This window comes from Chelon labrosus (assembly GCF_963514085.1).
Source record: "Chelon labrosus genome assembly, chromosome: 6".
Lineage (NCBI taxonomy): Eukaryota > Metazoa > Chordata > Actinopteri > Mugiliformes > Mugilidae > Chelon > Chelon labrosus.
In genome coordinates this window covers 10,539,910-10,556,347 of record NC_140342.1, presented here as the reverse complement: position 1 = coordinate 10,556,347, position 16,438 = coordinate 10,539,910, and the positions used below count along the sequence as shown (strand labels likewise).

Genomic DNA, 16,438 nt, shown 5'->3' with positions numbered 1-16,438 from the left:
TGAGTGGATGAAAAAAGCACAACACACGGCAAAGCCCCTGGCCAAATTTCTAACCAGATTTACATTTTTAGACCACCGATGTAGTAGTATGCTTATTATGACACTTGCACAGTCAAAACTTGCCTGGAAAGGGACAGACTTGACGTATTTTTTTTCCCCCTTATGAGAGAGATGTACAATTCTCATTCCTCTTTCTCACACAGTAAGATTTTTTATTTCTGCTCTATTTCCAAAAAAGGTTCAAAAAAGGCAACTGGGCTTGTAGAGTTTTTTGAGGAGACGTTTCACCACTCATCCGAGTAGCTTCTTCAGTTCTAGGGGACTGGTGGGAAGTCTGAGGCCATCTATTTACAATACAGTTTTAACTTCTGTCCCCAAGAAGTTTCAACCTCATTCACACCTTGACACTGTGCCTCTGACGGACAAGAGTCGTTAGAGCACCATTCATAGGGAAGAGGACGGGGGCAAAAACAGTCCCCCCTCAACAACAGGTAAGTACCCAATCGTTAATGGAAATTATCTGCACCGGTTTCTGGTTGTTAACATAACAAGCAAGTTTCAGGAGGAGTTCCTATTTAAACCTCAGACTTCCCACCGGTCCCCTAGAACTGAAGAAGCTACTCGGATGAGTGGTGAAACGTCTTATCAAAAAACTCTACAAGTCCAGTTGCCTGTTTTTGGATATACCATGACCTGGATGACTGAGAACCTTCACAGACATTCTGCTCTATTTATTTAAAGGAAAAAAAGAAAAAAGTATTAAAAATGTTGAAGAAATAGTTTGCAGTTATCTCCTAAGCAGAGGATCATCTAAAAAAAAACTGTTAGAAAGACTGGGAACTGTCTTTCATGCCTTCTGTGCTGCTACTCTCAGGAATGACTTGTGGATTAGATTAACTGTGTGTGTGTTTATGTGTTTAGTTATCTTAGAGCGCTACTCTGTGCCCTTGTTTAAATGGACGGTTGGAGCTGTGAAAGAATGACATTGAAAAATCTGTTCGCGTGTGAAAGTGAATGTAGTTGTGGGCATGAAAGGCAGACGTTCTCAGCACTTCGTGCATAAAGACTTTTTTGCTGCAGTCCACTTCACAAAGATAGATTTCAGCGTGGTGAAACTTGAAGAAGCTTAAAGAGAATTTCTTCATGTGTGCCCGTGTCATATTTATAATATCAGTTATTATGCACATCATAATGTAATGAAATGCATTTACCGCCATACAGACGGTAAGCACAAAATATGATACTCTTACACATATTAGTTGACATTACTAGACATTTGCTTTGCTTCCTATTTCATAATAGATGTTATTGATGGAGTCATGATGACTGTCAATGTAGCTTTGAGCTGAAATGATTCGATGTCCAGCCAATCAATCCACAAAGCTCTATCAATGTAAAAGAATAAGTAAAATAACTTCTTCATACAAAAGTCTGTGAATTTATTTATTTTTTATTATTTTTTTCTGGCAGCTTGCCACGCCGATTGGCTCAAATTAACAAAGAACCTTTAACTCTTCAGCTTTTCTGCTTGGCCATGTTAGCAAAGGCAAAAGTATTCATATTGATTTTTTTTTTCACTGTATGCTCCTGTAGCTTTCAGTAATATCATATTTTAGTTGGTATGGTGTATCCAGTATAATACCTCTTTTTTTTTTTTACATTTCTCAGCATTGTAATTGTGAGGTTTAAAATGAATCAAACCTTGAAACTTTGAAAACCCTGCGTGTCCTAAGCATCTGGAGAAAAACAAGTTTTCACAGCGTGCACAACTACTTCTCAATTAGTAAATAATGACAAACGCATGAAAACACATATTGATTGCTAAATCATCAGAGAATTCAGCTGCTACTATTATTCTGAGCTGATAATAAATTAGATAACGTTTGAGGAAGAAATCTTTTCCTCGCCTCATTGTCCATGCAGGTATTTGGTTTTTAAAAGGAAACAAGGTATTTGATGGTATAGTCGATAAAATTAATGTATTCATTCGTTACGGATAAAAGTGGGCAGGGTTTGCACATCAGTCAATTTCACTAAATTGTCAGTCTGTTGTGGTAAAAGTTAATTTGTGGGAGTCGACGTAATTAAGCCCCCTCATCCCTTCTTTGGTGCAGTACACACATTTCTTCATCACAGAGTCAATGAGTCAACGCTGGTTTGTCTCATTAAGAAGTCTTCAGAATTAGAAGAATTGAAAGCTCGAGGAGAGAGAGGGAAAATAAATAAAACAAACAGCAGGAGTGCGAAGCGGAGCCATTTATCATTTTTGACAGTTTACAGAAAAAACACATTGCCTTCTGCATGATTAAATGATCTACAATGAAAAATGAAACGTTTACATAGATAATGTAATCACTTCTCTTGAGCTTCTCTCTCTCTTTTTTTTTTTTAAATGATTGTGGATTTTGCTTAAACCTCCCGATTGCTGTCTTTGACTCTCTCTCACACATACATGTTGTCCTTATTGAGAAGAAAAGGTCTTTCACAATGTTGTTATATTTTCCTTGGAAAACACAATCAAAGCCAAAACAGTCCTATTGTATTAGGCATACAGTGCATTCGGAAAGCTGTCAGACCTCGTGGGTGCATACAGTGCATTCACATGAGAACAACGTCTATATGATCATCTCACAACCTGGAAAATTGTCCATGATGTCCAAGGTTCACCAGTTGTGACATCTTCAGAAATGTTGGAGGTAGATGTTAATATATTAGAACTTGGTCATACAGGGTTTTCTTCATAAATAAATAATCATCTTCAAAGTTTATGAAACACTCAAAGAACCTGTTTTGTTATTGTGGATAGTTGTGTGTGAATAAAAAAGTTGAACATTCCTTTTAACATAATGCAACATGACATTTTTTAAACATTCACAGATGTGTCAAAATAAAAAGTTTTCTCCTTTATGCCTTTGACATGTAACATTTCTCAATTCTTTCATTCTTAATACTTGCCTGCTTCACTCCTGACATCTATCCATCCACATTTCTTCCCTTGTTAATAATTTACAGCTCAAAAGCAGGGTTTGGCAAGTAGCTAGGTTTGGAAGTGCCTCAAATACTTTTTCTCTCTTTATGTTTTTGTACATTCCTCCTGAGTCCTGCAAAGAATCCTTTTACGTCTTTATTTCAGTATTTTTTGTTCTGGTGCCACTTCCACTTTTGTACACGCGGTACACACGTTAACTCCTAGAACGTTAGCGCTGCCAGTTGCCCGCTCTTGACATTACAAACTTGCGTGGCCCTGATATCCATGAACATCTCAGGAACCTTGGCTGAACTTAAGTGGTATTATAGACTCAAGACACGAGTGTCCCTGGATGCCCTGACAACTTGCTGACTGTCATCAACATTACCATAGAGGACCTCCTCAACACCGCTGTCTGTCTTTATCTGTTGGTGATCATTCTGTCAGCAATGCACAGTGAGTACCAAAATACTAAAGAGACAGGTAAAGTGCGTTCAGTGTTCAGTGCTAGTATTATATCCAAAAGAATGAAAACTGCAATTCATATTACAGCAGCATGTTCTGATAGAATTAGTGATGTATTGTTATTATGATCCCTGTTCCTGTTAACTTTTTTCCTGTCTCGTCCCAGTCACATGATGAGTAGTAACCCTCATCCCGATGGAATCCCACAAGAATCGCATGACCCACAGGATTCCCAAAAGATTTTTACCTTTTAAAGCATATAGTCAAGTAATGTATATTTCGCCTGCCAACGTCATTTTGGGTTAGCGTCAGTGTCACAGACATTGAAATAAATGTAAATAACACCATCATCAATATACAGTGTTATGCATTTATTAGACAGACACAGCTGAGAGGCGACAAAAATTCACTGTCAGATTTCAACCCTCAAAGCATGAGGATACACCATATATTCAGATTTTACCATCCCTACCAACAAACCTTTAATTTGCATAACTGCAGGTTGTTTGTTACAAAAATAATGGGATAATCTTCCGTTCTGCTCCGCTGACACCGAATACTTGATGGAGATGCGCGTTAATTTGAACTTTCCCAGCAAAGTAACATCATTCAGGAAGGATTTTCATTCAAAAGGAGCATATATCGACTGTGTTTTTCAGGGTACATTCTCACTTCTAGGTTAAGTTAAAAATCTAAAAAATTGCTATGAATATTCACTTAAATTAAAATGGCACAGAAAGAAAAGTATTTGCATTTGTGTTACTATTCTTATATAATGTCTCTGTAAATCAGCATTCATTGAAAACACTTGTATCTTCACTAATTATTGCAGTGGTTAGTGGTGAGTTGGACATATTTTCCAACTGCATGGAGTCATTGCTCATTAGAGTGTAAATTTTCTGACTTCATTAAAATTTTAATTATTTTCCCCCAGAAACCAGTGCTCCATTTTAACTTCTTACTCCGCTGTGCACACACCTTCACTATCTAGGCCAACACAGCCCCCAGCCTTGGAGTTACTGCAGGTGCCATGTAACAGGGAAACAACAGTTCATATTCTGTGTGTGTGTGTGTGTGTGTGTGTGCGCCTGTGCGCGTATACTTTCATACATGTAGCATATTTTTACATTTGTGTGGTCCCTCATTGCCATACATTATTTCCTAGCGCCTATGTAACTGAAAACTAATTCTCACCATAATCTTAAAATCAAGTCCTAAGCCTCGAGGGGACCCCTTGATGAAGCGAAGAGTCAACAAAATGTCCTCATTTCCCAAATGCTTTGCACTAAAACATACAATAACGCATAAACACATACAACTTGCAGAGTCAGCTCTGCTGCTGGTGGTGCTAGCCAGACAGGGCCAGCCCCCTGTCTGGCTGTGTATCCAGGAATAGTGGAGAGCTGTGTGTGTTTGCAAATGTTTGCGTGTGCATTGTCCCAGTAGAAACAGAATGCGTTCCTACCCAGGAATAGATCACTGCTGCATGCAGGAGCTTTATCATCTGCTGGATGTTTACTCAGAGTCACCCATACACTCCATTTGTCTACCAGAACCCCTAATACATCACACTGGACTATAGCAACACACTGGGTAGTCCAATAAAAATGAATGTGGTGCTGCATATATGACACAACAATATTTTAATACTCTCTGTGATATATTCCTGCATCTACAAGAGAGCATTACTTCCTTATATGATATTGTCCCGACAGTAACAAACTTATCTCAGCCACCATGAAGGGCAAACGCCAGGAAAATTATATTTTGTAACCATGAAAGCTGAGTTCTTCATTGGTCTGTTGTAGCCAGATATGTAATTTGTTATCAGAATTATTTGAGTATGGTAACAACCGAACAGAACAACGAATTATGTGACGTTACTCTTCTGTCCATTACCTCATAAAGCACGCCCAAATGGTTTGCCTGGCCCGGCAGATATTTACAGGACATAATGAATTTCAAACCAAATGACTCCAGACCGAAATTCCCTCACTAAAATTTGGTGGGAACTTTGGGCTACTACTTCATACAGTGAGTTACAACTGTCCTTTCTTAGAAGGTCAGGAGAAATGACTATTGGCCATTTATTTTTTACTTTTTTTCATAAATTCACCCTGTGTAGCTGTGTCCAGGCCAGAAACGATGACTGATTTAATCAAATTATTTCCTATTTATAAATGACCTCAATTTCAAATAACATCCAGTTAAAATGTGGTCTTTTTCAAACAACTGTGTGATATACCGTATAAGTGATTTACTGACCATCACACAACAGTAGTCAGTCTGTATTCAAGCCCAGCTTTTCAAATAACTGCACTTGGCTTTCCAGATTGAGATTTATGCTTTAAGATGTGCAGTAAAGTTTACAAGAGATGTCACGCCCTAAATTTGTTCAATAAATCCCGCAGAGTTGCCACTCCAGGTGTCTGACAGTTGCTTTTTACCCCCAGGATTGCAGCGACAATCACAGGCAAACACACACAGCAACACTATTGCACTGTTATTTCCTCATCCCTCAGACTCCCCTCTCCAATGTATTTTATCTACAACACACATTCTGTTACATTTTGCTCTGACAATAGCAGGTAGGCTGTGTGACAAGACAGAATGAGTTTGGCGGTGGTGCAGAGAGGATAAAGACTATCAACATGCACACACACACGCAAGGTTTACAGTGCGGCCAGTCATGTAAGGTGTTTATGGAAGCATTTGCTTGCTTTTACAATCCACACAGGAATTCTGTCATTTTCTGTTGATTTAAGCTGTGTGCAATATATGAATGTTTAAACATGACTGTGGTCAGTGTTGCGTATGAGCAAACCCTTCATCACTGTGTTATGACCCATTCAAGGATTGAATGGCAGCTAGTAGTACACACTACAACATTTTTTATTTTTAACATTATTTTCATATGCAGTAGAAAGAAAAAAAAAACACACTTGCTCTGCTTTGTGAGGTCATTCTCCCATTCAAGGTTGCATTTATTCAAAATGTTGTTTAATTAAAAACACTTTTTGATTTTCTGATAATGCCATTGTCAGAGTATGAAGAGCGAATCTGTGAAATGATAAAAGGAGACGTCTCAATTAATTCTATTTTACACTATGTTAACTAACCGCAACCTTTAGATGTGAAGATCTTGAAGCAAGCCTTATTTTCAATTCTTTTTAATTAAGATTATGTGTCAGCTATGATCATTATAAAGAGGTTCTTCAAGAAATATTTTGTCAACACAAGTGGCTGTCTAGCTTTACCAGTCATAAATAAAAAGTCAGAAGATTAATTGAAATAGTTTCTCAGCGCTAATACAGTATAAACCTGAGCAACAAAAAAAAAAAAGAAAGAAAGAAAAAAAGAAGAAAAGCTATAGACGGAAAGTAGCTTTCATTAACTGCATCTGATTTAATACAATACAGTATATAATATGACTATTTTTAAACGGATGTATGAAGAATTGAAGGAATATTAAATGTGTTTTTGATCTTTCAGTTTATCTAAAAGAAAGAACTCTAAGAAGAAAAATATGATTTTTCTTGGACAGCAGTGGTGCATCTTTACACACACACACACACACACACACACACACACACATACACGATCTGTCTCTCTCTCACACAGAGCATTGGCCACATTTAGCCCCTGAGGCAGCCATAGACTGAATGTGATATGGCGACTCTTAAGATAATGTTTTGGAACATTAGCCTTTATGAGTAACATCGCTGCATGAAAGAAGAGCTGCAAAGGCAGGTAGAGAGATACGAAGTCATCATTCTCCGTGGAAACTGTGTTGCTGGAGTTTAATAACATTTTCTTTTCTGCATTTTTATTTATTTTTTTACCCCAACAGGGAATGTAAGAAACTCTCTCTACCTCTCTGCAGAATAATATAATATCCTCTATGCTAAACTGTAACAGTACTACAAGTCTAACACTAAAACATCTATTACCAGTAATAATATTAATGAGGAAAAAGTACAATAGGGCACATCAGTATTATACTCCTATATTATAAATAAAGCTTGTTATTGGTGGTATACATGATTACCACCCACAACACCTTGTTCTGACTGATTGGGCTTTGTGTCTCCTACCTGCAAACTCAGACTTTTTCCTTTTTATTGAGTCTGAGACACACTGTTGAGATAACTTATTACAAATCAAATGTAGAATGTTTGCTGTACTAGGTGACGGCTGCAACGTTCGCCTCGCTTATTAAATACATGCCCTGTACCCTGTGACATTTCTGTTTCTGCTTGTATTCCCTGAGATTTAAAAGGACTAATCTTAGATTACATAAAAAACTTAATAATGTCTTCTGAAGAAACACCTTCACTATAAAATGCTAAGGAAAAACATTGATCCATCTAAACCTTTCCTGATATCCTTCTGGGTGCGGGTAGCTGTTGCGATATTCTGGTAGCCATGTCTTCTAGCAGTTCTTAGGGGATATCTCAGAGACACACTGGATGCCCACATAACCCAGGGAACCACTGTCACTGGGAGCAACAGCTTCTGAAAAGGCCTCCAGAGGCAAATTGGTCCCAGGAGGGAGCCAGACAAAAACAATTTCAAAACCCCTAATTAACTGCAACCTTTGGAATGATCAACGGGGCCCTCTGCTGGAGTCTGAAATGGCAGGGTAGCTATATGAGTACCAGTGTCTGGGAATGTATCGCAGCCCAAAGGAGCAACGTGGAGCTGCCGCCATATGGGCACGCCACCTGGAAGGCAAGGTGCTGGGATCTGTTGTTTTGCCAATCAAGTGGCAGACAAAGGCAGAATGGTTGGCATGCTGACACAAACAGACATATCGTGCTGAAAATTGCTGCTTGGGATGCAGAAGCTCTCAACTTCCAACTCTAAAAAATTAGATAATTATAGTTAAGAATATAGTAATAGTTATAATATAATACAACTCAATGGGAATAAATTGCTCCGAAGATGTAAAATGAAACTAAAAGCCTAAAATAAATTATACTCTACATGGGAAAAGACATCTCTTTCCCCTTTGCGTGTGTAGCTCTGCACGACTCAGCCGGCTTACCTGCACCCAGGGGCTCCCCATTATGTTTGAAATGGGGAGTTTAGGGTGGTTTGTCCTTTTTTGATCTTGCATCATTGCTCTCTCCCCGTGGCCGTTGAAGTCAGCGAGCAACACTGTCAGCCTTAGCGCATCAATAAGCTGCGGCCCGAACTCTACTGAAGCGTGACTCACCACCGGCTACAAAACTTTAAAGCCACCTTATACTGTTGATGAGATGCAAGAAAGCATGAGCTCAACAATCTTCTGACAAATATTACCTTTAAAGCACTTTGGTAACAAGAAGTTTTTAGATTTTGGATGCTATCATACTTTTAATAGACCAAAGTACAAAAATCTAATGTAAAAATATCACATTTCTTTTTAAAAATTGTATGGTTTGCATGCAACAAATTTATCTTCTTGTTTTGCTCATACAGGGTTTCTTGTATGTATGACTCAACCACATATAAACATTTGTGCATAAACTCTGCATATCCATATGTCTTTTTTACCCAGTGTGGGGGAACCATGTAAGCTGGTGATAAGACTGTGCATGAATTTTCACTGCAATGTGTGGCAGTGTTGTTCACAGTCACACGCCACCATGAAAAGAAGGGAAAATGCACTGTAAAAAATCCAAAGGCGCAAGCTGGGGATGCTGAGTGCTTGAAGAAATTGGAGGGATTGACATTTAGTTTTGAGTAGGAAGATAATATGCGGCATACTCTTGCTTGTGGCTATGTAGAATGTAGCTCTCACAGTGGGTGTAACACTGAATACAACTGGATTGATTTCAGTTTTTGGTGAATGCACCAAGACTGTTGTCGAATACTTCTGTTAATGTGTTTTTTTGGAGAGCGCAACTTGACATGATTTGATATGCAGTGCCAGAAACAAGCACTGTAAGCTCACCAAGATGCTTTTAAGCTGATTTGAAATGTCTTATTGAATCAGGGAGCCAGTGGCCTGTTGCCAGGACGTAAGGGGATTTTAATTTGCTTTTATCAGTGAAAAATGGAGGAACATTTCTGTTCTAGTCAGCACGGTGGAATTGCAGAATGTTCTTTTAGAGGTGCAGAATTTTCAGATTTTTGGTGTGAAAGGTGTAAATGTGTGGTAAACCTTGTAGTGGTCTGCAAGTGTTTCATAGATTAAATGAGCTAATTGGTGATATGCTTCAGTGATTTAAGGAAAGTCTTTCTATACAGTGATTATGGACCTCATTTATGTTGGTTGGAGATGCATGAAGCTTTGTCAGTAAACGAAACAGATGTCTGTAATTAATTAGAATTTTATTTTCTAAATTAGTCTGCCAGTTCCAAAGTCCTTTTCGTAATTGTATTTTCATCCATTAATGCGTACACTGAGGACCCGTTCGCTTGGCTTTTATAGAAATACAATAGTCTATATGTGACTGAGGGTGAGAAAATAATTCCTCACACAAGGGAACATTTCCTCACGCACAGCGAGATCCTCTTCCTGCCTCACTCTGAATCTGAAAGGTCAGAGGATGAGAGTCATTTGTTCAGAGCAATGAGCTTTGCAGCTCTGCTTCTCGGTATTTTCATCCAGACTTATGAATCCATTCTTTATCATCTCTAATAAAATTTGCCCGCTCTCCCTATTGGATTACTTTCCATCCCTGTCCGCCCTGTAAGACGACTCTGGGCTGATATGCCGTTATCAAACCACAGCTAAGTCTGGTACAATTATTCAGCCATTAGACCAAGCAGGAAGTCTGATTAGCTCCGTCGTCAGACATCTGCCGTCCCACCTGCACCCCAAGGTCTAAATAACCTCGGCAGAGCACACAGGATTGCTTTGTGATCTGCTTCCCTACCGTTCTACCAAGATTTCTGAATTGTATTACAGTCAGTTCATAGTTTATAGGCAGCTACACTGTGGTTTTGAGTTTTGTTGCTTTGCCATATTTATATTTGCCAGTTTCCTTTTTAGAACACACAAAGATGATAAAGGTGATAAATTAGGTGAGCTGATGGAGCTGAAAACCCATTGCGAATTTAAGCATTCTTAATTGAACCAGACTGAATGAAAAAGTTCAACAAAATCACTGAAACTAAAGCTGCAATCAAACCGGATTTAGAGAGCTCTGATGCTTTTTCCATTGTGGAAGTTTAGGCAGATTGGCTTATAAAGTGGTATTTATTAAGAATTTAAAGCATTTGGTTCTTGTTCGGAGTAGCCAGACAGAGATTTATGAAATATGCTATCAAACTTTAAATTCTGGGAGTATACTTCACAGCAGTTAGTATACAGTTCCAGCTGCATGTATTTGTAACCCCCTGTAGGACATCACAGATGAGCTGACAAGCTTCACAGCTCCTATTTCAAATTTAGCTGGCCAAGCAGTTTTACAGGCGCCACTCACCACCTCCTGGAAAGACCCGCTTAAAGAATCTGCACCGTAGGTACTTATGAACGTGCACATACTTTAATCCATTTCCTTACTATCTGCCTGACTGACTGGTTTATAGGGCAAATGTTTCATCACTTCATTAGAGTCTGCTTTTCCCAAAGACAATAAACACAGCCCGTGTTATGAAGAGGCTGCACAGATCCCCTGCATTTCTATAATTAACCAGCAAATTAGCCAGCACCAAACAGGGAAGGAGGGTGAAGAGGACAGATGGTGGGGTTGCCACCCATGCTGATGCTATACGAGTGTGAGAGCGAGCAAGAGACTGAAAATAGATCAATAAACAGACTGAAGGAGGCTGAGAACCAAATGAGTGTAGAAGAATGAAAGGGAAGCTACACCATGGGCACAGGAGCGCAGCAGATGTGCAGCCTGAAGTATCACATAATCCAGACTGGTACATACACACTAGTGGTGTCCTGCGACGCATGGGATGCTCAGCACAGCCACTTTTTTTAATGGGGTACATTTTCATGGCACAACAGCAAGACCTCTGAGATAAAACCCTTGAAGTGCCACCCACATGCTCTATTTGACCTACTTTAAAAGTTTTCTTTAAATTTGGAAACTGGTTTTACAGGATAGCCAGTTTTGAGACAAACTAACAACAGACCCACATCCCGGTCCGTATAGTTGGTTGCCGTTTTGACTCGTCTTGGTTTAACATGAATAAAGTAAAGTGTTATCTCGTTGAAACCTGTTGGTTTTAGTGTCCCTGTCCCCCAGCATCGTCCTCTCTTATGACCTTGAACAGTTTAGCTCGAGTCACTTGATCTGAACCCAACTAAAGAATACTGCGAACAAAGCAAGACGGAGCTTTATTTAGGAATAAACATTGATAAATGATGTGGAGAAAAATGCATGTGTGTAAATTAGCCTTTACCTTCCCCTTGAAAATCTGTCCCCATTTCAACGTACATGAACTCACACACAAATGCACGCACAGGCACATTAGCATTATGGCTGTGACCTTTCCTGATAACAGTCAGATGGCTATCTGCTGACCTTGCTGTGTTAACAGTTTGTCCGCTAGCTCCCTTTCTCACTTAATGGATCCCTTAATGTGATTTTTCTAGGAGTGAGAGAGAAAGTGAGAGAAGGGTAGAAACAAGAGCGGTAAATGGGAGATAGTAGGGAGGGAGAGCAAAATGAGATGAGCTCTGACCGAGACGTGACACTTTTGACTGCTTCTTGAAAGTTAATGTTATTTTTAAGCACATTCTCGGAAAACAAAAATAAATAAATAACTAAAAATAAAGCAAGCAGCTGTCTCCAATTCCCTGCTACTGTAATAGACAGAACCAGCTGTGTAGCGTCATTAATACAGGGTCATTATTCATCTCTTTTACCAATCCACAGGCACAGCAGCAGACTATAAACTGACAGGGTTTAGGTTTACAATCCCATATTTTAAGGGCCTAATACTGAGGGTGTTAAGACTCAAGGCCAGTACTTTGTCATGCGGCGTCTGTTTTCCAAGGGATGTGCATTCATACACACGCACACATGCACACATGCACACATTTATAGACAGTGAAATGCAAGGCTGTTAGGTCATAACCTTGTAGCTGTCTTATAAAGTGTGACCCCCGTGACCCATTATCACTCCACAGGACCTGCACAAACAATATGGGCTAAGATCTTCAGTCCTGATTGGATGAGATTTAATTAATGTCATGACCTAAACCAACATTACATAGACCGTGAGCAGGGAGGAATTTAAAGAAGTGTTCTCTCTGTTGTTTCCTTGTCCGCTTTTTGACAAGATTTACAGACGATGGACAAAGCCCAGTGAACATGTAACAGACAAAAAATATTGTAGAAGACACTGACAAAACACTGACAAGAATGGAGAGCTTTAAAAATAGCTTCTCCAGGAAATAAATGTGTCTTTTCAGTGTAGGGGAAAAGTGAGCGTTTGTGAAACAATGTAATGAGTTTCTCATGTTGTTGAGTCATTACAGTATTGACACAAATTCTTTTTTTAAATCTCACATAATAATGTAAAGTTTTCATCAAGGGTAGCCATGACATAAAGTTTTAGATACCTCTTGTTGAGATGTCACACATCATTCATGCCTGTAAGACTACCAGCCTAAACTGTTATCAACTGATAGAAATGTTTGCTCGCCAAATTATTTATTTTTATTATTTATTGGTGTCACTTAACGTACAAAAAATACCCAATTTGAAGTAGTTTGAGTGACTGGTACACTCCCAACAAACCATAATCCACTGAAAACCTTCTTCAAAACACATGCTGTGCTGTTTCTAGAGTCTGTCAGGGGGTACGGAAGAGTATGACGAAAAAATGTGAAAGATGGGAAGTTCGTAAAACAGGTCCTGCAAAAGGTCTGAGCATTTTTAGACAGCCACCTCAGGGAAATATATCAATTTACCTCTTGGGATATCACCTGCTCACAATTTGTGTCTCCTTAAATCATGGAGGTATGACTGAAAATATTGTGGCCCACCCACAAAAGAAAATTTTAGAAGACAAAGGACTGGGGCTCTCAGTTTGTGCAGATGGAAGCGATCGGCTGCCACAACTGATGTCTCGTGATATCAAAAGAAACACAGAAACTGACGTCCGTTTGTGTACGAGTGGATGTAGGGAAAAAAACACAAGACAACTCGAGATAGGGAGAGTAGGAAATTCAATTTGATTGTAATCTGATGTACACATTCTACTGTTTGTGAGTTAAATTAGATTTTAGATTTGTTTTCCCGTGTCTTCTCCCCCTTCTACCCCTTACTGTATTAGAGAGGGGGATTTATCTGGAAAGATCTATGGTTGTGTCTGATTGAAGAATCATGCCGTGGGAATAGTGGGCAGATGGTAATCTATCAAACAGACAACAAAATGTTTTATTTCTTGTTCTGTCGCCAAGGCACTGAAGAACAAACATCTAATTTTTCCCTCAATTATAAAAGCTCTGGTTCATGAGCATGCTGTTCTCCGTGTGACTGGTTTAAGATGGCTAAGCAACTGTTACTTACAGTTTTCTCTTTGGAGAACGCACTGTTGTTCAATATGTTTTCCGTAGTTTATTTCTTTATTGTTGGTTTCACTACATCTACCTCTCTCTGTTCGATATTTCTCTCTAGTCATTCAGCACCCAGCTCTATTTACTTGGTTACAGACTGCGGTTGTGGCAAAAAAAAAAACGGATTAAAGTATGCTACAGTTATGGTATTGTTATGCTTCAAACAAAATGCTTGTTGAAAAATGAAGGAAGCGGATGTCCAATAATTTGTAGGAAATTTGACAACTTGGATCCACTTGGATCCACTAGTTTGAATGTTTTTTCTTTCAACTGGTCATTTTTTGTTCTTCACAAAATCGCCTCTTTTGCTGTATTGTATTTTGCCACATTCATTGACACCTTTGAAAGGTAGGGCCGCATCAAACTGTCAAGGACTACCAGCAGCGAAGGCCGATGGTAAGGATGCCTCACCTTTTGGCCCGGTGTCATTTGAGTGCACCACAAGGTCTAGAGCCAGCTGGCACTTACATTCTGCACCTGTGTGAAAGAAAAATAACTCTTCAGGGAAACTGGAAGAGCTACTATCAGCTGGGAGGCCAGGAAGCTAGAAAGACTTACAAACTGTCATTCCGAGCGGGCCTCTCCTGAATCATGCTGGTCGACTGGTCTGCAATTTTTGTTCCAGATGACCATGTTGGGAAAACATTTGTCGATTCTAATGTTCAGATAAAATGCATGACAAAAGTTGACTTGTCTGCTTGGCGTGTCATAGCCATAAAGTTAGACACAGACAGACATTAGAGATCTGACAGGAAATGAGAGGAGAAATGCCGGACTGAATGCAAGTAGAGTGATCAGGTGATGTTTTGATGCATGGTCAGCAGCTTAAACCTCCAGCCCGCCTGGACAGACATATCTAACCTGTACATCCTTCTCTGTTTCCCTGAAATCTTGCAATCTGAAAAAAATCTGAACTCCCCTTCTTTGGCTGTCTCCAAGGAAGGACGGATCGCATGCTGTAAATATATCCTTGTCTAAATTCAAATCAAGACCCAGAAGCCAGGGAAAATGTGATGGGGCGGTGCAGGTATAGGTTAGAAAAGGAGGACAGCTAGAGTAGGGCGAGAGGAATTTTAAGTGGAGAAAATAAAAATTAGTTTGTTTCATCTTTATATCGCCTCATTCCATAGCCCGTCTATTTTTAACTTTCGTTCTTTCCGCCTTGTTCTCTTTCTTTGACCCACGCAAACAAAATTGTTTTCCTCCTAAATGATTTATCTTTTAAACACTTTCCTCTGACCTTGGTTGTCGAATGCGTCCTTTCCCATCTACTTCAAGTTTTTTTCAGACTCTTATGTGTTTCATCACACTGTTTTCGTTCATTTTCATCCCTCATGTTTGAAGGCTTCTTCTTAGTTGAATGTTTTGTTTGTTATTTGACCTGGAGTCATTCGTTTTCCCCATGGCATAGCATTTTTAATCAGTGAAAAATATTTCCTTTCTGCCAAAAGGGACACCCAATTAATTGCCATGAACTGTTATGTACCTGTTTACCGGCAAAGGAGGACAAAGAGTGATGTGATAGAGGCCTCAGACCTCCTCCTTAATTTTCTTGAAAGTCTCTTTAAAGTCAAGTCTGCTTTTAGCCTTCACACAGCATATTAGTTAGCATAAACTGAAGTCAGTCAGAGATGGATTTAAAGACCTCTGTGCTGTGAGACAAAAACAAACACAGATGTCGGACTTAAAGACTTGATGCGCCAGCACAATATTGGAATAAGTATGAGTGTTACACACATCTCTGTGTGTATTTAAGATGCAGTTCAACAATGAGGGAATCATCTTTTTTGAAATACCTGCATTGACCTGAGATCTCTACAGCAGACCCTCAGAGTCATGCTCTGCAAATAATACTTGCTAAAAAAAGTCCTTCCCTCATTATACTTGTGTGCTGTTGTGTAGTTTATCAGCTTCGGCAGATTGAATGGCTGCAGCAACACATGAAATCTGAGTGAAGAAAACTCCAGTCCTATTTGTAGCTATTTTACATTCTGACCCTGATGCCTTCATCAAGTGGCTATGAGGCAATTGCCATGCAGCGATGCTGTGTAGTGTCTACCAGCACAAAGGCCTAATGACTGCTGCACAACCACCGTGCTGCTGTGTCAGGAGTGCTGAATGAATCAGCAGGCCAAGCATAATTCTAGAAAGGTGCAAAGGTAGCAGCAGCATGAATAGCAGCTGAGCAACTTTGTTTGGATTCACACCAGTTCTCTTCTTTGCATCCGGTTGCAGCCAAATAAAACAGCCAAGAATATTCGCTTATGTTTTTCTTATGTTTTCTGACATTCCTGACTTGCTTTACTGCACACTTAGCTGGCAGATTGATTAGGCAGAAGTAACAAGGAGTCTTAGTGTATCTCAAAATACTCCTAGGTGCCTCTAATACATTTGTGGAGCTATGCTGAATGAATTTAGGGGCATTTTCTCAGGTGGAAGTTTAAAAAAATAAATAAATAGAAGAATTACAGTAATTTTATAAATAACTCTAGGTA

General features: G+C 39.3%; 1 protein-coding gene across 1 annotated transcript in view; it reads left to right on the top strand.

The window, feature by feature from the left end:
• Positions 1-16,438, top strand: part of LOC311489838 (calsyntenin-2-like) — a 133,609-nt gene that overhangs the window by 21,512 nt on the left and 95,659 nt on the right. The gene's annotated exons all lie outside the window — the stretch shown is intronic.